The following is an 8,565-nucleotide window of genomic DNA, read 5'->3' as shown; positions in this document are numbered from 1 at the left end:
CCACTGGAAGACCCTTGCGTCCATGTAACATAACAGTCATCTTGACTGCACCAAGATGAAGATGAGTGTACCCCAAAGCAAGCCATTGCCTGATAAGATCAGGAGGTATCTCAATTGGGAAATACTGTTCATTGCCTGAGGCGGTAACTTGGTTTTGGGAGAATGGAGAGGCCTGAACATACTCCTTTAGACCAAAGGTCTTTTTGGGTGAAAGGAGGGTCATAATCTTCTTAGACATGGAGGAAGGAGACTGGGGAAAAACATCATAAGGATTGATGATAGGTAAATTGGTGGGATGAATCTGTTGGTCAGCAGGGGTATAACTGAGTTCATACAAATAGTCAACCTCCCTACAAATAGAGTTTGAACTTGATGGGTTCTTTGGAGATAAGATCAACTGCAAAGATTTTTCCATCGGTTGCTGTAAAATATTGTTTGTGAGGCTTCCAACAGTAGGGAGGTTGACTATTTGTATGAACTCAGTTACACCCCTGCTGACCAACAGATTCATCCCACAAATTTCCCTATCATCAATCCTTATGATGTTTTTCCCCAGTCTCCTTCCTCCATGTCTAAGAAGATTAGGACCCTCCTTTCACCCAAAAAGACCCCTGGTCTAAAGGAGTATGTTCAGGCCTCTCCATTCTCCCAAAACCAAGTTACCGCCTCAGGCAATGAATAGTATTTCCCAATTGAGATACCTCCTGATCTTATCAGGCAATGGCTTGCTTTCGGGTACACTCATCTTCATCTTGGTGCAATCAAGATGACTCTTACGTTGCATGGACGCAAAGGTCTTCCAGTAGTGATGAAACTGGATCTTCTGGATACTAGGTTTAAGCTATACCAGCATGCTATCATCACCAATGTTCAAAGTACTCTGAATGATGGTACCATCTTTTATACTCTTTATCTGAACTACAACATTTCACTCAAAGACCCCAATTTACCCAGCACATGGCAGTTCCTTGTCCATATCTTTGGTGCTCCACAAGTTGCGTCTGCAATTGTTGCTACTTTGCATTACCAAATTTGCTACAGACTTCAAAATCATGCCTTTGACCTCAATACTGGACACTCCAGTAATGATTCAGCTTTATTTCTTCATATTGATTCAAACAGACTTCCTACTATTACACATGTTCCTAGGAAATTGAGCAGAAGTGATCTCATAAAGCTGATCCCAGACTCTTGGATTACAGCTTATGAGTCCACCCATGAGGAAACTCCCACTCCTCCCCTCGTGTCTACAGATCCCATCTACCAACGCCTTGAAGGAGGAAAAACACAAGTCAGTTTCCCTAAGCCTGCCAACATGGCTATGGCAACCCCTCTAATCCCTGAAGAATTACTGGCTCGTCTAGCTCAAGTTTTGATTGCCTCTTTTGATGCACAAGGGAACCCCATTTACCGATTTCAAAGCCCTATAGGCCATAAGTGGTTCGATATTTGTGATTGCCCAGATTGTTGTTCTACTGATGATGATGATAATCTTCCTCAACAAAGAAAATCCAACAAGGGTAGCAGAAGGAAGAACCCTGACCCTCTTTGGATCCGTTATCAGTAAGGCTGTCCCAATGTTGGTCCTCTTGGAGATGACCCCAGCAAGTACCAGTTTATTGTTGAATATGGAAGCAAGAAACCTTGTTCGTTGGGGTGTTTCTCTCCTCCCCCCACACCATGTTATATGCTAGGTAGTGGAAGTGGGTCGTCCTCCATCAGCAAGAATTTCCCTAGAGCCGTAGATTATGAAGATGCTAACCAGCGGGTACATCGATGGAAGGTTACCCCTTCAAATACAGTGGACCAGCATGGTCAGAAACTTACCAACTCTTCTGTTGAAGCACAACTTAACTGGAAAGCGAAGAATGCAATTGTCCAGAACCAATATTTGTAAAAGATCGTGTCCTATCAGGAACACACAACCTTGGCCCTACAAAAGCAAGAACTGGATGTCAGATATCTGAAAGAAAAGATTGAAGCTTTGCACAATGAACTCCATATTGCCACCACAGTCAAGGATGTGGCTTATGCCTCCACTCTCATCTCCTCTTGAGAAAGAGAAAAGAGACTTTTAGAAGAACAGCTTCAATGGGCATAGGCTCCAATTCACCGGCAGTCACATGGACCGTATTATCCAGATTTCCCACCAGTTATTATGATTGACTCTTCTCCTCATACATTCCCCACAGAGATGCTCAAGGAATTATAAAGGGACCAGAGACGTCTGGGACAGAGAAAGACATTAGTGAGAGCCACACCTTCATCTTCACGTTCTGAATCCCACCCTCCTCAAAGAGCTCAAAGACATCTTTCCCAGCCATCTCAACTAAGCTTCCAACCATACCAATCTTATTCTCAGCCTAACTTCCAACCCATCCAAATGGGACCCCCTAGTTTTGTCCCTTATGTCCCTCCTCTTCCCAAACCACAGTCTACCCAGCCAGCCTACTCACCTATAATCCCAGCCACCAATCCAAACCCCTTAAGCACTTACTTAAAGCAGCTCTGTTCTATTTCCAAACCCACTATCCCAATGCTCTCCATTGAAGAACTCCCTGATCCGGCTCCAAGCACTGTTGACTCTGTAACTTTCTAGTATCAACTCTATGTTGCTGCTTTTGAATCAAAGACCCATTTATTTTTGGACTGCATTTTCTTGGGTCATGTTTGGAGGGAAATACTATATTTCTTTAATGTGAACTAGTGTGGGTTCCCCTCTACTGAGCTTCTTTTTTCTTGGTGGCGCAGAAAATCTAAGGTGGTCCCTCTTCCCAAAATATGGGAGGTACTACCTATTATTGTTTGCAATCAAATCTGGATGGAGCACAACAGGCGAAGGTACGACATTTTGAAACAAACTCCAGCGCAAGTGGTGAAAATATGCTTCAGAGAGGTTACGGATTGTTCGAGCGTTAAGGGGGTACAAATCAAGTCGGTCCAGGACCTTACTCTGGCAAGGAAGTTCAACATTGCTATAGAAAAATCTCCATCGAGGGAAATTATGGAGGTAAGGTGGGTGCAGGCCCCCATAGGCTGGTGGAAACTAAACATTGATGGGTCATCCTTGGGTAATCCAGGGTCTGCAGAAGCAGGTGGGATTTTTTTAGACTATCTTGGGTCACCTATAAGATGCTTTGCATCCTATCAGGGAGTGGGCACTAACTTCATGGCTGAGATGGGAGCCTTCTTTGTGGGAGTATAACAAGCTCAGGAGTTAAATAGTGATAAGCTTTGGATTGAGAGCGACTCGTCAGCTGTGGTTTCATCCATTCTTTCTCGCAAGATTCCATGGTGCTTCATGCAGACTTGGTGGTCGGTCACTGCTTTCCTTGACTCCATACAGTAGAGAATCACCCATTGTTACCGGGAAATGAATGTGGTTGTGGATGTGCTAGCTAATCATGCTGCCAAATCTATAACTTCTACTGTCTAGAATGTCGCCCCTCAATTCATAGTTCAGGCGACTTCTTGGGAAGCGCTCGGCCGCCCATACTACAGGTTTACTTAAGGTTGTTCTTGAGTCGAGGACGTTCGACTGTTTCGCATAGCTTCTGTAAAGTTTTCTAGGTTTTTGCCATTTTGCTGATGGTTAAGCCGAAGGTAAAAGGGCAGAGATCGGGGTTTTTTTCGATAGTTTTCCAGTCATACCTATAACACTTTTCCTTTATAATCAATACATACCCTGTTGATCATTAGCAAAAAAAATAACATTTGTTACTGGTTATAAACTTTATATTAATAAGAACATAAAAGCAAATTCTCATCTTTGAATCTAAATATTTCAATAACTCTCTATATCACTAATTACATAGTAATATAAATTTATTCTTCAAATTACTACAAAGTGATATCTCTTGTGAAAGTTCTAGCATTTAAGCATATAAGTTATGTATTTTGAATGTGAAACTTGAGTTAAAGAAAATTGGCCTATAAAGATGAAACAAAAAGCCCTATCCTTGCTCTATGTATTAACTAAAATAAAGATTCCAACAACAAAGAAAAGGAAACCTAACTTCGTCTGGAAAGTATATATAAAACCAAACTAAAATACAAATTACTAGCTAAAGAGAATAAATAAAAGCAAATCTTGATCTTATGGCTGTTATAATCAAAATTTGTTTGATCTTTTAGTTTCAATTCGATGAACAATAACTATTAGATTTTCTTTTTTGAGATAAAAGAGCAAATTATGAAGACTTAAAGTTTGATAAAATGAATTAACAAAAGGAACACCAATAAACTAACCATTAATTTGGAGATGAAAATATAAAAATTAATTGAATGAACATATAGAAAAAATGTATTATTTGACAAGAGTAGAAAGTGCTAAAAGTAGAAAGATAGAGTTGAAGAAAATTGTCCCGCAAGGATGAAACAAAATGCCCTATCCTTGCTGTATGTATTAACTAAATAAAGATTCCAACAACGAAGAAAAGAAAACCTAACTTCGTTAGGCAACTATAAAACAAAAATAAAATACAAATTACCAAATAAAGTGAATAAATAAAAAGCAAATCTTTGGTCTTATGGCAGTTAATATCAAATTTTGTTTGAGCTTATAGGTTCAATTCGATAAACAATGTTACTTCTTTTTTTTCACTAAAAGATGATTTGTATTAAAGAGAAAGAATTAAAAATTTTCAACCAAAAAGAGAAACAGGCAAGCCGCCTGAAACTACAAACACAAGGAGCAAAGCCAGCCCCTCTCACATTCAACAATGCTATCAATAGGAGGAACTGACTTGCAAACAAAAAATAGAAAGATCAAAAAACATGGAAATGGGGTCGACCCTAGCATCCATTTGTAGGTCATGCACAATCGACCGAGGAAAGTGAATCATTAACTATTAGATTTTCTTTTTCAAGATAAAAGAGCAAATTATGAAGACTTAAAAGTTTGATAAAATGAATTAATCAACAAAAGGAACCCTAATAAATTAACCATTAGATTGGAGAGGAAATATATATAAAAGAAATTAATCGAATGAAATTATAGAAAAATGTATTACTAATGAACTATAGTTATTGGGAACCGCTGACCTACCATCCATCCAACGTGTATACTATTGATTGGCCCAGTAGAACCACTTTCTAGGGCCATTATAGCTTCACTGTATTGATCCACTAAAACATTTGGGCAGTAAATACTCATTAGGGTGCCAGCTCCATGGAATTTTCCATCGGTTTTGAAGACAACAACCTAATTAAGTGAAACAATATTATGCTAATAAATCATTGAAAATAAAATTTCTTAATGAAAATTTTAAACAAAAAAGCCTCACTTAGCAGAGTTAACTTACATGAAATTGAGCTGAGTCATTTGAAAGTGGATTAAAATTTCTATTACGTCTTTTTGAAAGTGACTTTGCTCTTTTCAAATCTTCTCTTTGTATCCTTTTTATGGGAACTATTCCTGCTGGACATCCTTCATTTGTGCAACTATCTCTTAAAGGTATAATATATGATGCAGCATTATCTAGCATTGTTTTTTGAAAAAAAGTAGTTCCTTTTGGGAAAGAACTAGGTGTCATCTGTTAAGTAAACACTTTGAAATGAGTAATAAATTTCCAAATAGTTAGCATATAATATAATTACTTCAAATTAAATAAGAAAGAATTAGAACTTGTAACTACAACATATCTGTCAACAAAATTTAAAATTAACTACTACAATTATTCCAAAGAAATTCTAAGAAACAACATAATTACTAAAAGTGAGTTTATACTAAAGTGAGAACTTTTTTTGTTGTTTATATTTGCGAGAGCCACTATGACATGTGACAATTAAAAGATGTTTATAGAAATGAAAAATGCTCTCTCTCTCTCTCTCTCTCTCTCTCTCTCTCTCTCTCTCTCTCTCTATACCCTTTGAACTGACCACATGTCCCTCCTGCATGATGCCCCGTCCCGCACCCCTATTGGTGCTTTACGTGAGAAGTGTGCCTATCCTTCTCCCATAACATATACATCAAACAAAAAGTTTAGGTTAGAACAAAGCATAGTATGGTTCCTCTCCAATAGTTGATTCTAACTTGATGTAGAACAGGAATATATAATTTAATATAGAAAACATGTTTCCTAGTATTCATACAAATGTAATTGGTGTAATTATATTTTATATAATCTATGTTTATTAGTGGGGATAAACTATGGTATCAAAGAGCATTTTTCCCACTAAAAGGTCATGTATATTAATGAATGAAAGAAAAATACAAAACAAAGAGCATTTGAGATTGTGGTATAGATGAATATAGTAGTTTATTGGTGATCATAGAATGTCATTTTTCCAGGAGTTTTAATAGGGAGTGATACAGTTGGATATAAATTTCCAAAGGAGTGGAACTGTGTTGAATCAAATGTTTTAAGTTCATCCAAGTCATTAATAAAAGAAGGGTTAAATACACATGCACCCCCTAAATCGTTCAAAAATTCCATATGCCCCACCCTAAGATTCTGACAATTCCACACGCACCCCTTAATAATTTCACGCACACCCCCTACTTTTCAAATTATTCCATATTTAAGTCCATGTCGTGAATATCATGCGTTAGACAATAAATTTTTTTTATTGACCAAACTACCCTTTCTTCTAATCACCCCTGTAATTTGAAAAGACATTCTTGCCCAACCCTCATCTTCCCCAAATCATCTTCTTCTTTTACAAATGTAGAGTCGAGGATGAGAGGAGGCAGAGGCCAAACTACCCTTTCTTCTTTTCTTGGTTAGGGTTTTCAAGAATTTGGGGAAGAATCAATTTAATTAGATTCTAACCGATGCTTCCATGACCGAAAGGGCTGCAGAATGGGGGTTGGTAGTCAATTCAGAGTTAGGAACATGTAATCCTAAAGCAGTAGGACTAAGGTCATCGGAGATAAAGGCAAAAATTCAGCAGAGTAATCCATGGAATTTATAAGGTTATCTGAAGAATTTGGATCTGATTCGGAGTTCTCGAGAGTCTCACAAGAGCTGAAGGATGCATTGGCTACACTACAACAGATATTTGTTGTATCAGATGGCACCAAACCAGACTGCCTAATAGTGTATGCAAGTTCTGGGTTTTTCAGTATGACTGATTATTCTACAAAGGGAGTCATTGGAAGGAACTGGTAAGTATTGCTTTATAGTGAAAAGAAGCCATAACTTATGTTCAACTTCTTTGTGTAATTAATCTATCTGAGGGAAACATATATGGGCAGTTCTCTGTAACTTCTACTATTCTAATTGTTGACAGTTCCTGTTGCGTCAGGAAATCGTTCAAGGGTCCCTTCGAGTGCCGTAACCTGCAAAAGGACCAGGGTGACACAGGAGAACCAGTGTGGTTCCGGCCTAGGACTCTCCAATGCCTAAGTTAGATCTCTCTGAGCAAATAGATGAATAGTAGAACTTAAGATGATCGATGGAGTAGAATACCTTGCTTTTTATAGTAGAGTATGGCGATGTGGAGAGTCCAGGTGATGGTGAGTAGTCCTCGTAGCTGATAGAGTCCCTGGGTAGCAGGGTTCTTTCATGAATGGTTATCCCTCTATGGGAGGTGATGTCCCGATAGAGTTAGGGTCTTCGATAGATAGATGTTGAGGTGTTATAGATAGGATGTTTGGTGTTTGGGTATATCTGGGACTGTATAGGCGGTGGTCTAGAACCTAGAGTCCTTGTTCACCTATGCTTGCTCGTTCGAGGGTGATCCGCGTCCATCGACACCCATTCGGTCCACGCCCGGGGGATTCATGCCTGATTGATGCCCGTTCAATTGGTGCCCGTGGCGATCCACGCCTGGAGACATTCCTCAATTGGCGCCTGTGGCCTCTCGTTCGATCGGCTCCCATGGCCTCTCACTCGATTCTCTCCCGTGGCCTCTCGTTCGATCGACTCCCGTGGTCTCTTGTTTGATCCGCTCCCGTGGCCTCTCGTTCGATCCGGTTCGCGCCTAGGGTGGTCCATGTCTGTGCTTGGCTCTCCTCTGGTTCTGGCGTGACCCATCTCTTTGGCTGGGATGCGTGGCATCCTCTGATTGGTCTGTGTGTATTGGGGTTCATCATTTGCCTCCCACTCTCTTGGGTCAGAATGTCCAACAGAGTAGATTCTGTCTTTTTACACTCATAGGGGGTTGGTCGCGAATTCTTTTTTGTTGGAGGATGTGCCTACCAATCATTGGGTGTAGTGGGAGAGGTTGTGGGTTCAAACCTCTCCTCTCACACCCTCTTGTCTTTTTTGTTTTTTGTTTTTTTTTTTTTTAAGTATATCTCTCTTTCTTCTTCCTTCCTTTTTCACTATTTTATTTCTCACTCTTTCTTTTTGCATTTTCACTTTTCTTTCTTGGGATCATCTCCCTTCCTTATACTTGGTAGTAGCTTTTTGGTGCCCCCCAAGTGTTTGGCTTTAGGTGGCAAAGACTAGTGTGGTCTACTATTGGGTTTGTCCTTTGGGTTGGCTTGCATTGTGAGCTAGCCTTGTGCTCTCTTGGTTATGTCCTCATGCTGTACCTGTGGGGTTCTCTTGTGCCTGGTCTTTGGTTTATGACTTAAGCTCCGTCCTCGTGTCTGCATTCTTGGTGGGAGCCACGGCC

Source organism: Telopea speciosissima, unplaced genomic scaffold (genome assembly GCF_018873765.1).
Source record: "Telopea speciosissima isolate NSW1024214 ecotype Mountain lineage unplaced genomic scaffold, Tspe_v1 Tspe_v1.0013, whole genome shotgun sequence".
Taxonomy (NCBI): Eukaryota; Viridiplantae; Streptophyta; class Magnoliopsida; order Proteales; family Proteaceae; genus Telopea; species Telopea speciosissima.
Note: the sequence above shows the minus strand (reverse complement) of the source record.